The sequence below is a fragment of the Pseudophryne corroboree genome, chromosome 8 (genome assembly GCF_028390025.1).
Source record: "Pseudophryne corroboree isolate aPseCor3 chromosome 8, aPseCor3.hap2, whole genome shotgun sequence".
Taxonomy (NCBI): Eukaryota; Metazoa; Chordata; class Amphibia; order Anura; family Myobatrachidae; genus Pseudophryne; species Pseudophryne corroboree.
The window spans coordinates 391,631,523-391,645,988 of record NC_086451.1 but is presented as its reverse complement, the minus strand read 5'-3'; the positions used below and the strand labels follow the sequence as shown (position 1 = coordinate 391,645,988).

At 46.4% G+C, this 14,466-nt stretch overlaps 1 protein-coding gene across 3 annotated transcripts in view; it reads right to left on the bottom strand.

Annotated features, from left to right (window-relative positions):
* Positions 1-14,466, bottom strand: part of LOC134949241 (cytochrome P450 2F2-like) — a 157,386-nt gene that overhangs the window by 140,745 nt on the left and 2,175 nt on the right. The window contains exon 1 of one of the 3 annotated variants that reach the window (XM_063937715.1): positions 10,514-10,600. The exons of the other annotated variants lie outside the window; for them this stretch is intronic. The gene's annotated coding sequence lies outside the window, so the exon portion shown is untranslated. Of the gene's footprint in view, positions 1-10,513; positions 10,601-14,466 lie in introns of those variants that run through there. 3 annotated transcript variants of the gene reach the window in all.

Sequence of the window (14,466 nt, the reverse complement as noted above, 5' to 3'; positions counted from 1 at the left end):
TTAATAGTTTTGCCTTTCATCCACAGGGACCTTTCTGGGTCACATACAAATTTGCACAAGTAGTACAAACTGATACCGACACGGACTCTGATTCCTGTGTCGACACTAGTGATTCCAGGGGAATAGGTCCTAAGTTAGCAAAAAAAGCATTCAAAACATGTTTTAGCTATAAAGGAGGTGTTAGAAGTTACGAAGCCCCCTCTTTTACCACAAGGAGAGGGTTTACTTTAGTAAAGAAGTAATGTAATTTTCCCTCCACCTCAGGTCTGATTTAACCTGAACAGAAATTTCAGATTCCCAAAAGGAATTCAGGCAGCTTACCTTTTTCCAAAAAAGGTGGGAGTCACCCCGCATTTTAGACAGGGCCCTGTCATAAAAGAGAAAAGGTGTTTCTCCCTGCGCCTGGAATGGCTTCACTTAAGGAGCCGACAGACCACAAGTGAGTGAGGTGATTTATTGATGTGGCCAATGGGACACTACTCAAGCCTACCATTGTCTGTGAGTGGGTGAGTAGTGCTATTGAAAAGTGGTCAGAAAACTTGTCATTAGACATTGAAACAAAAGATGGAGACGAGATACTCCTAACGTTAGGTCATATCAAAGACGCTGCTGCATACGTACTAGAATCCATGAAATATATTGGTTTCTTGGGATCAAGAACCGCTACCATGGCAGTATCGGCTCGGAGGGCGTTGTGGATTCGCCAGTGGAATGCTGATGTAGATTCCAAAATAAAATATGGAGGCTCTCCCGTATAAAGGTGAGGCCTTGTTTGGTGATGGACTGGATACGTTAGTCTCGGCGGCTACCGCAGGTAAGTCGACATTCTTGCCTTATGCTCCTACACTGGCGAAAAAGACACATCACTCTCACATACAGTCCTTTCGGCCCAACAAATACAAAAAGGCCAAAGGTCTCCCCTTTTTTTGCAGGTAGAGGAAGGGGAAAAGGAAAGAAATCTGCAGCGTCTCCCGGATCGCAGGAGCAGAAGTCCACCCCTGCTTCTGCCAAATCTGCAGCATAACGCTGGGGCTCCCTTGCGGGAGTCCGCTCGGGTGGGAGCACGTCTGAAACTTTTCAGCCAAATCTGGATTCAATCTGGCCTGGACCAATGGGTCTTACAAATAGTGTCCCATGCGTACAAACTAGAGTTTCAAGACGTCCCCCCATGCCGTTTTTTTAAATCGACCTTGCCAGCTTCTCTTCCGGGAAGAGAGGCAGTAACAATGGCAATTCAAAAATTATGTCAGGATCAGGTCATTGTCCTGGTACCCTTGGCACAGTAAGGAGAAGGTTTTTTTATTCAAGCCTCTTCATAGTTCCGAAGCCAGACAGCTCGGTCAGACCGATTTTAAAACTGAAAATCTGAATCTCTACCTGAAAAGGTTCAAGTTCAAGATGGAATCCCTGAGGGTAGTGATTTCCAGTCTGGAAGAGGGGGACTTCATGGTGTCATTAGACATAAAAGATGCTTACTTGCATGTTCCCATTTATCCTCCTCACCAAGCTTATCTGAGATTCGCAGTACAGGATTGCCATTACCAGTTTCAGACGTTGCCGTTCAGACTCTCCACGGCACCGAGGGTATTTACCAAGGTGATGGCGGAGATGATGGTCCTCCTTCGTTAAAAAGGAGTCAATATAATTACTTAACTGGATGATCTCCTGATAAAAGCGAGATCCAGGGAACAGTTGGTGCAGAACATCGCACTCTCCCTGTCAATACTCCAACAACACGATTGGATCATGAATTTTCCAAAGTCGCAGTTGGAACCGACAAGATTGTCCTTTTTAGGGATGATTCTGGACACAGAAGTACGGAGAGTATTTCTTCCAGTGGAAAAGGCTCTGGAAATCCAGAAAATGGTCAAACAAATATTTAAAACCAACAAGCGTGTTGATCCATCAATGCTTTCGGTTTTAGGGGAAAATGGTAGCGGCCTACGAGGCCATACAGTTTGGCTGATTTCATGCCAGAGTATTCCAGTGGGACCTGTTGGACAAGTGGTCCGGTTGCCACCTACACATACACTGGAAAATAATCCTGTCCCCCAAAGCCAGGATTTCGCTCCTGTGGTGGCTACACAGTTCTCACCTACTAGAGGGACGCAAGTTTGGGATTCACGACTGGGTCCTAATAACCACGGATGCAAGTCTCCGAGGCTGGAGAGCTGTCACACAGGGCGAAAGCTTCAAAAGAAATGGTCAAGTCAGGAAGCCTGCCTTCACATAAACGTTCTGGAATTGAGAGCCATTTACGACGGCCTTCTACAAGCGGTACATCTTCTTCAAGATCCCGTGCAGATCCAGTCGGACAGTGTAACAGCAGTCGCGCACATAAACAGGCAAGGCAGAACGAAAAGCAGAGCAGCAATGGCAGAGGTGACAAGGATTCTCCTCTGGGCAGAAAGACATGTTAGAGCTCTGTCAGCAATTTTCATTCCGGGAGTGGACAACTGGGAAGAAGACTTTCTCAGCAGACACGATCTCCATCCAGGAGAGTGGGGCCTCCACCAAGAAGTCTTCGCAGAGGTGACAAGTCTTTGGGAAGCTTCAGAGATATTGTTCCAGGTTGAGAGACCCTCAAGCAATAGCAGTGGATACACTGGTGACCCAGTGGGTGTTTCGGTTGGTATATGTTTTCCCTCCACTTCCACTGATTCCAAAAGTTCTCAAAATAATAATAAGAACAAGAGTTTGAGCAATCTTCATTGCCCCAGACTGGCCAAGGAGGGCTTGGTATCCAGATCTTCAGGAATTGCTCATAGAAGATCCTCGGCTTCTTGCTCCTCGAGAGGACCTACTACAGTAGGGGCCGTGTGTGTATCAAGACTTACCACGGCTACGTTTGACGGCATGGCTGTTGAGCCTTGGATCCTAGCCCGAAAGGGTATTCCCAAGGAAGTCATCCCTACTCTTATTCAGGCCAGGAAAGGAGTAACATCTAAACATTACCACCGTATTTGGAGAAAATATGTGTCTTGGTGTGAATCCAAGAAGGCTGCTATGGAAGAGTTTGAGTTGGGACGTTTTCTTCATTTTCTGCAGGCTGGTGTGGATGCGGGTCTTAGATTGGGGTCAATCAAGGTCCAGATTTCGGCCTTATAAGTTTTCTTTCAAAAACAATTGGCCTCCTTTCCAGAAGTTCAGACGTTCGTGAAAGGGGTTCTGCACATCCAGCCTCCATTTGGGCCTCCAGTGGCACCATGGGACCTTAATGTGGTGTTGCAGTTCCTTCAATCAGGTTGGTTTGAGCCTCTACAAGAGATAGAGTTGAAGTTTCTCACTTGGAAAGTGGTGATGCTTTCGGCGTTGGCATCCGCAAGGCGGGTGTCTGAATTGGGGGCCTTGTCCCACAAGAGCCCTTACCTGATCTTCCATGAATATAGGGCAGAGTTGAGAACTCGTCAACATTTTCTTCCAAAGGTGGTTTCCTCTTTCCACATAAACCAACCTATTGTGGTGCCATCTCTAGATGTGGTTAGAGCTTTGAAGATTTATGTCGCTAGAACAGCTCGAATACGGAAAACAGAGGTTTTGTTTGTCCTGTATGCTCCCAACAAGATTGGGTGTCCTGCTTCCAAGCAGACTATTGCGCGCTGGATCAGAGGTACGATTCAGCAAGCTCATTCTACGGCTGGATTGCCATTACCGATGTTGGTGAAGGCCCATTCTACTAGGAAGGTGGGCTCCTCCTGGGCGGCTGCCCGGGGGGGTCTCAGCATTACAACTTTGCCGAGCAGCTACTTGGTCAGGGTCAAACACATTTGCAAAATTCTACAAGTTTGACACCTTGGCCGATGAGGACCTAAAGTTTGGTCAATCGGTGCTGCAGGGTCATCCGCACTCTCCCGCCCGTACTGGAGCTTTGGTATAGACCCCATGGCTTTGATGTCATCCCCAGCATCCTCTAGGACAGGGGTGGGGAACCTTTTTTCTACCAAGGGCCATTTGGATATTTATAAAATCCTTCGGGGGCCATACAAAAATTATCAACTTAAAAATTAGCCTGCCCCCAGTAGTTATGCCCCCAGTCAGTAGTTATACCACCAGTAGATATACCTTCAGTCAGTTGTTATGCCCCCAGTAGTTATACCCCAGTAGATATGCCCCAAGTCAGTAGTTATACCACCAGTCAGTTGTTATGCCCCCAGTAGATATGCCCCCAGTAGTTATGCCCCAAGTCAGTAGTTATGCCCCCAGTCAGTAGTTATGTCCCCAGTAGATATACCCCCAGTCAGTTGTTATGCCCCAGTAGACTAGATATGCCCCCAGTACATACTGTATGCCCCTAGTCACTTGTTATGCCCTATTTGATATGACCCCAGTCAGTTGTTATGCCCTATTATATATACCCACAGTCAGTTGTTATGCCCCATTAGATATGCCCCCTAGTAACACCGCTTACACACACACATTAAAAGAAGAAAAAAAACAATACTCAACAGCCCTGCTCCTGCTTCCGGACCGTTGCCCTCCACCTGGCCGCCTGCTCCTCAGAACTATGGGAGAGACATCATGACATCTCTTCCATAGCACAGCACAGCCGCACATGCACACTGCCAGAGCCAGAAGCTGGAGCTCAGGAGTGAGCTCCTGCCTCCGGCTGCTGCTGAGGGGGAGAAGCTGGGCGCCCACTAGTAACAAAATCTCAGCGGGTGCTCCGCATCTCCCTCGGTTATGTGAGCCTGACTGGGCCGGATCAAGTGGCTTTGCGGGACTAATACGGCCCGCTGGCCTGAGGTTCCCCACCCCTGCTCTAGGACGCGTACGCGTCTAGTTTCCCTTCACAGGGGCAGCGGGGGGCACAGCAGCAGCGGATCTTGCCCTGGTGCGGAATAGGGGTACACCCACAGAATATAAAGAATGGTTTGGAATTGTACGCACTTTAAGGATGTTGATCAATGTGATGTAAATCAGATTAATATTTTTTATGGCCTTAAGAAGGTTTTAGCAGAAGCCAGAGTTAATAACATTACTCAAAAGTTAGCTAAAAGTTAAGTGAATTTTATTTATTATTTTAAAACCCTAATAAGGAATTTGAGCTGAAGTGGTTTTTATAATGTGATTTATTGCCTTTCCATTTTTATCCACGTCTTATAGTATTTAGAGTATGTTGGTTTTAATTCATGTGTTTTATTGTTTTTTTAGTACTTCATTCATAGTATTTTATTTGTACAGTATATGGACATCCGATATAAATTCCATTTGATTGAACCTGATGGGATGCATCCACTCCAAAATGGCAGCTCCCGGACTTAAGTTCACTTTCATCTTAAGAATCTATTTAGGAATGATTAAGCTGTCTGTTGATTGCACATGTTTCCGGTAACACCAGACATACAGCATCAATGTTAGAACGATATATTGAATGCACATAAATTCTGGCCTCAATAAAGTTTCCAGTTTTTAACCATTAATTGATATAGACTGTGGAACGCATGGGAGAAGCGCGTCCCGTCCAGCAATAGCCAGAAGTGTCGCAAAGCCGAAATTTTGATTAACCAATCCTTACGAACACACAATAAACAGTGGAAGGGTGTGTATTGCGTGATCAGCAGTCAGGTGACCGCTGGTCAGCATACCGATGCCGGCATCCCGGCAGGGGAATGCCACCGGGGGGCGAGTGCAACAACCCTGCGGTCGCCACGGGTTGTAGTCTCACTCTGTGGTGTCGTGGACACCCACGAGTGGGAATAGTCCCTGTTGGTCGGCATGCCGACCATCGGGATTGTGAGGGATGTACAGGGAGGTAATGTGACCGGCGGTCTCCTGACCACCGCTCAAATAACTACATCCCGAGTGGACTATAAGAGGAGTACTGGCCAGTATGGAGTGGAGTTTCATGTGATTTTTGTATCAGTGGTATGGTGTTTAGTTGAACCATATCTGGAAATAGGATTTGCTTGTAAATTGTGTTGGGGGGTATAAATACCTGTCCAAGGTGACTTCCTCCACATGCCTTGAGGTAGAGTCTCTGCATCAAAACACATTAGCAGGAGGGACTGTGGGGGAAGTACTCTGGTGAACAGTGTTACCCAGGGATGACTGGTCGGCTACTTATCTCCGGAAGAGAGTAGCCAGTATGTCGGCAAGTATGCCCTACATTCCTGAACCACTACACACTAACACACTGTCAGGCTCCGGAGCCTTACCTCTGGCGGGTGCTCCCATGGGTTGCCGTCCCGCTGGTTGGCGCGGCTACGGCAACAGGGAGCTGCTGGCGGCGGGTCCTCCTGGGCGGATGTGCGGCTGCCAAGGGCCGAGGGTCTGGAGAGCCGGGCGCTGCGGCGGGGATCGCTGCGGTAAGGTCCTCTAGTGGTGACACAGTATAGTGTGTCAGAGACAGAAGCTGGCTAAAGCTGTGTGCTAACAGCTAAGTATGTCTCCTGTGCTGGGGGCAGCCATATTGGAGACCAGAGTATTACCTCTAGTGGTGACACAGTATAGTGTGTCAGAGACAGAAGCTGGCTAAAGCTGTGTGTTAACAGCTAAGTATGTCTCCTGTGCTGGGGGCAGCCATGTTGGAGACCAGAGTATTACCTCTAGTGGTGACACAGTAAAGTGTGTCAGAGACAGAAGCTGGCTAAAGCTGTGTGCTAACAGCTAAGTATGTCTCCTGTGTTAGGGGCAGCCATGTTGTAGACCAGAGTATTACCAATGAAGTTCCCAATCTGTGTCCAGCCAATCCTGTGTGTTCTCCCCTTACAAAAGGGGGCTGGCTCAGAGGGAGAGTGCCAGTGCTTCAAGTTACCTCCTTGTGAAAGGTTCTCCAGCTCTGTGCTCCCAGGTTACTTCTGGTTCCCTGGTCCTGGTTGCACTCATCTATTGGTTCCCTAAACGCTGCTGCAGTCCTGCTGTCTAAGTCCGTTGCCACTCGTGGAAGCGCTCACGGGGTCCCAGGTTGTAGAGGAGCTCCAGGTGCTAACGGCGGTTCCCGCAGACGTCTTCATTTCTTCAAAGTCCAAGTTCTTCAGCCTTGTCTTTCAATCACAAACCACAGTCTTCATTTCTTCAAAGTCCAAGTTCTTCAGCCTCATCTTTCAATCACAAACCACAGTCTTCATTTCTTCAAAGTCCAAGTTCTTTAGCCTCGTCTTTTAATCATAAAACACAGTCTTCAGTTCTTTACCGGAGTTCTTCAGCTTCACTCTTCAAGTCATTTAACCATAGACTCTAATTCTTCCAGTTTCTTCTATTTCTCCAATATTCGTGTACAGCCTGATTATTCATGAAAACTAGTTATCTTCTTACGGAGTCCTCCTTTTCTTTACGCCCTCCGGCAAACGTTAACACTTAGTTTGGCTTCCACCCCATGAGGAGGAATTACATTCAGCCACCTAGTTTACACTCCTCACAGGTAGCTGTCCCTTCAGCCAAAACTCGGTTGTCGGAACCCCAACTTACGCCAAGCGTGACACACACATCTACCCTATACACTCCTGCACCACTACACACTAACACACATCTACCCTATACACTCCTGCACCACTACACACTATCACACATTTACCCTATACATTCCTGCACCACTACACATTATCACACATTTACCCTATACATTCCTGCACCACTACACGCTATCACACATCTACCCTATACAATCCTGCAACACTACACACTATCACACATCTACCCCCTCACTCCTGAATCACTACACACTATCACACATCTACCCCCTACACTCATGCACCACTACACACTATCACACATCTTCCCCCTACACTCCTGCACCACTACACACTATCACACATCTACCTCCTAAACTCCTGCACCACTATACACTATCACACATCTACCCACTACACTCCTTCACCAGTACACACTATCACACATTTACCCCTACACTCCTGCACCACTACACACTATCACCCATCCACCTCCTACACTCCTTCACCACTACACACTATCACACATCTACCCCCTCACTCTTGCACCAACATACACTATCACACATCTACCCTATACAATCCTGCACCACTAGACATTATCACACATCTACCCTATACACTCCTGTACAACTGCACAATATGACACATCTACCCCCTCACTCTTGCATCACTACACACTATCACACATCTACCCCCTACACTCATGCACCACTACACACTATCACACATCCACCCCTACACTCCTGCACCACTATACACTATCACACATCTACCTCTTACACTCCAGCACCACTATACACTATCACACATCTGCCCCTACACTCCTTCACCACTACACAGTATCACACATCCACCCCCTCACTCTTGCACCACCATACACTATCACACATCTACCCTATACAATCCTGCACCACTAGACATTATCACACATCTACCCTATACACTCCTGCACAACTACACAATATCACACATCTACCCCCTCATGCCTGCATCACTACACACTATCACACATCTACCCCTTACACTCATGCACCACTACACACTATCACACATCTACCCCCTACACTCCTGCACCACTACACACTATCACACATCTACCTCCTACACTCCTGTACCACTATACACTATCACACATCTACCCTCTACACTCCTGCACTACTACACGCTATCACACATCTACCCCTACACTCCTGCACCACTACACACTATCACGCAACTACCGCCTACACCCCTGCACCACTATACACAATCACACATCTACACCCTACACTTCTGCACCACTATACATTATCAGACATCTATCCCCTACACTCCTGCACCGCTACACATTAGCACACATCTACCCCCTAAACTCCTGCACCACTAGACACTATCACACATATACCCCATACACTCCTGCATCACTACACACTATCACACATCTGCCTTGTACACCCCTGCACCACTACACACTATCACACCTCTACCTTGTACACTCCTGCACCACTACACACTATCACACATCTACCCCTACACTCCTGCACCACTGCACACTATCACACATCTACCACCTACAATCCTGCACTACTACAAACTATCAGACATATACCCCCTACACTCCTGCACCACTACACACTAGCACACATCTACCGCCTACATTCCTGTACCACTACACACTATCACACATCTACCTCCTACACTCCACCACTACACACTATCACACATCTACCACATATACTTCTGCAGCACTACACGTTATCATACATCTCCCCCCTACACTTCTGCACCACTACACATTATCACACATCCACACCCTAACCTCCTGCATTACTACACACTATCAAACATCTACTCTCTACACTCCTGAATCACTACACACTATCACCCATCCACCCCCTACACTCCTGCAACACTACACACTATCACACATCTACCCCCTCACTCCTGCACCACCATACACTATCACAGATCAGCCCTGTGCACTCCAGCACCACTGCATGCCATCACACATTTACCCCCTACATTCCTGCACCACTACACACTAGCACACATCTAACCCCTACACTCCTGCACCACTACATACCATTACAGATCGACCCCCTACACTCCTGCTCCACTACACACTATCACACATCTACCCCCTACACTCCTGCACCACTACACACTATCACACATTTACCCCTACACTCCGGTACCACTACACACGATCACACATCTACAGTACCTTATACATACCTGGACCACAACACACTATCACACATTTACCCTATACAATCCTGCACCACTATACATTATCACACATCTACCCTATACACTCCTGCAACACTACACACTATCACACATCTAGCCCCTCACTCCTGCAATACTACACACTATCACACATCTACACAATACACTTCTGCACCACTATACACTATCACACTTCTACCCCCTACACTCTTGCACCACTACACACTAGCACACATCTACCCTCTACACTTCTGCACCACTATACAATATCACACATCTACCCCCTACACTCCTGCACCACTACACACTATCACACGTTTACCCCTACACTCTGGTACCACCACACACTATCACACATCTACAGTACCTTATACATACCCCTTATACATACCTGGACCACAACACACTATCACACATTTACCCTATAAAATACTGCACCACTACACACTATCACACATCTGCCCCCTCACTCCTGCAACACTACACACTATCACACATCTACCGCCTACACTCCTGCACCACTATACACAATGAGAAGTTCGATAGACTTCTTGGAAAAACAGCCACTAACCCCTATTGCACACTGTAACTGAAGCCGCTGCGGCTGCTGTAATAAATAGTATACTCTGTCCCCAGTTAGCGTACACACGCCGGAATAGCCGTGCAGCTTACACTCAGTGCATACACACAGACCAACACGCTGAGAGCACGAGGCAGCTCTAGGTGTGGCAATTATACTATACAAACGCTCAACAGAAACTGAATGCGACACCAGTATTTGATTGTATGTTGTGGTCCAAAGCAGCAACAAGTAATAATATATTTGTAAAAGGAGTTTACAATAAGTTAAAATATAATGGTACAACACAATACAATTCAATCACAGAGAGAGAGTCACACCCAATGATACGTACGCTTTGTTCGCCTGCGCAACCCGGATCCGGTCCTCTAGTCGATCTGGCAAGATGACCTATGAGTCTTTTAAAAAGCAGAGAGAGCGTGACCGGCCCAGGTGCAAGGTTTATATACCCTTGCCCAAAATACAATACAATGGGGTTGTATGCTCTCCACTGATTGGTTGGAGGGATGGTCGTTTACAGTACAGGAGAGATCATTGGTCGGTTTGAAGAGATGGGCGATGCCTTGATCCAGGGGTGTGTAGCTCTGGATTCCAGCCGCATACCAAGTACATAATAAACACAAATATACCTTTAATCTGCCTTTGCGAATAACTATTCGCAACGACATGCGATCTTCTCCAAACCAACACTGGATTATTACTCATAATTATCCGAACACGTAGATACCATGCATGATGCTCTGATCAGTTACTGTCCCCTCGTATACTGTAAAGGTGTGTAATACCCTTGTTGTGCCTTGCAAATAAGTAAAAGTTGCATGAGGGGAAAGGGCAGACTATGTGCAATGTGTGCACCAAGTTTGGGAAACATGCAATGTGTGACAGATATTTTCATGTTCATTAGATTACCCTGTCATGCTATCTTCAAGCAACATGATCCTACACATGAAATGACCATCCATTCTCAAGATACATACAAAAATAAATATATATTTATATATATATATATATATATATATATATGTGTGTATATATATATATATATATATATATATATATATATATATATAAAGTGTTACTGCAGGCTGCCTGTAGTTGATAATTTGTAACCACAAGCTTGTGTGTATCTATTTGGGATATTTGTCCCCCATTGTTCTGGTTTCCATTAAACAATGACAGTTTGGTTTGTGTGTATCTTTCTTCACAGACCAGGGGGTCTGTTCAAACATTGGAATACCAAGACATTGTGTTGGATGGATGTGCATGTTTGGTTAGATTAGTGTGTGTGTGAACAGTGACTCGACACAGACTGTGGCATGTACTGCATTAATTTCCATTGCAAGTAAGAATCTTTCTGTAATTGCTCATACCACGCCTGTACGCGCACTCCCGTGGGAGGCGATTGTACGCAATTTGCGAGTATGCTGCACGCACGCCAGACTAAGTACATATATGGATGCCATCTGTGTGGTGTTTGCATGTGGTGTGTGTATTGCAATATTTTCCGACTTCGACAACAATCACACATCTACACAATACACTTCTGCACCACTTTACACTATCACACATCTACCCCCTACACTCCTGCAACACTACACACTATCACACATCTACCGCCTACACTCCTGCACCACTATACACAATCACACATCTACACAATACACTTCTGCACCACTATACACTAGCACACATCTACCCCATACATTCCGGCACCAATATACATTATCATACATCCACCCCCTACACTCCTGCACCACTACACACTATCACACGTTTACCCCCTATAATCCTATAAACTATCACACATCTACCCCCTACACTCCTGCACCACTGCACACTATCACTCATCTACCCTGTACACTCCTGCACCAGTACACACTATCATACCTCTACCTTGTACACTCCTGCACCACTGCACACTATCACACATCTACCACCTACAATCCTGCACTGCTACAAAACTATCACACATCTACCCTGTACACTCCTGCATCACTACACACTATCAACCATCCACCCCCTACACTACTGCACCATTACACACTATCACACATCTACCTCCTCACTCATGCACCACCATACACTATCACACATCCACCCTTTAAACTCCAGCACCACTGCACGCCATCACACATCTAACCCCTACATTCCTGCACCACTACACACTATAACACATCTAACCCCTACACAACTGCACCACTACACACTATCACACATTTACCCCAACACTCCGGAACCACTAAACACTATCACATATCTACCCCCTACACTCCTGCACCACTACACACTATCACTCATTTACCCCTACACTCCGGTACCACTACACACTATCACACATCTACAGTACCTTATACATACCTGCACTACAACACACTATCACACATTTACCCTATACAATCCTGCACCACTATACATTATCACACATCTACCCTATACACTCCTGCAACACTACACACTATCACACATCTACCCCCTACACTCCTGCACCACTACACACTATCATACATCTACCGCCTACACTCCTACACCTTTACACACTATCACACATCTACCCCCTACACTACTGCACCACTACACACTATCACAAATATACCACCTACACTCCTGCACCACTATACACTATCACACATCTACCCCCTACACTCCTGCACCACTACACACTATCACACATCTACCCCCTACACTCCTGCACCACTACACACAATCACACATCTACCGCCTACACCCCTGCACCACCGTACACAATCACACATCCACACCCTACACTTCTGCACCACTAGACACTATCACACATCTGCCCCCTACACTCTTGCACCACTACACACTATCACACATCTACCGCGTACACTCCTGCACCACTACACACTAGTACACATCTATTCCTTAAACGCCTGCAACACTGCACACTATCACACATCTACCCATACACTCCTACATGTCTATACACTATTACACATCTACCCCTTACACTCTTACACCACCACACACTGTCACACATCTACTCCCTACACTCCTGCATTACTACACACTATAACACATCTACCACTACACTTCTACTACACACTATCACACATCTACCCCCCACACTCTTGCCTCACTACACGCTCTCGCACATCTAACCGGTACACTCCTGCACCACTACACACTAGTACACATCTATTCCTTAAACGCCTGCAACACTGCACACTATCACACATCTACCCATACACTCCTACATGTCTATACACTATTACACATCTACCCCTTACACTCTTACACCACCACACACTGTCACACATCTACTCCCTACACTCCTGCATTACTACACACTATAACACATCTACCACTACACTTCTACTACACACTATCACACATCTACCCCCCACACTCTTGCCTCACTACACGCTCTCGCACATCTAACCGGTACACTCCTGCACCACTACACACTATCACACATCTACCTCATACACTCCTGCACCACTATACAATATCACACATCTACCCCATACACTGCTGCACAGCTACAAACTATCACACATCTACCTCATACACTCCTGCACCACTGCACACTATCACACATCTACCCAGTACACTCCTACACCACTACACACTATCACATATCTACCCCCTACACTCTTGCACCACTCCTCGCTATCACACATCTACCCCCTACACCCCTTCAACACTACACACTATCACACATCTACCCCTACACTCCTGCACAGCTACACACTATCACACATTTACACCTGCACGAATACACACTATCACACATCTACCCCCTACACTTCTACACTACTATACACTATTACACATCTACCCCATACACTCCTACAGCACTACACACTATTAAACATCTACCCCCTACATTCTTACATCACTGCACACTATCACACATCTACTCCCTACATTCCTGTACCACTACACGCTCTCACACTTCTAACCCGTACACTCCTGCACCACTACACACTATCACACATCTACCTACTACACTCCTGCACCACTACACACCATCACACATTTACGTATACACTCCTACACCACTACACATTAGTATACATCTACTCCTTAAACGCCTGCACCACTAGACTCTATCACATATCTACCCCTTACACTCTTACACCACTGCACACCATCACACATCTACTCCCTACACTACTGCATCACGATACACTATCACACATCTATTCTCTACACTCCTGCATCACTACACACTATCACACATCTACCACATACACTCCTGCACCAATACACACATCACACATCTAACCCGTACACTCTTGCATCACTCCACACTAGTACACATCT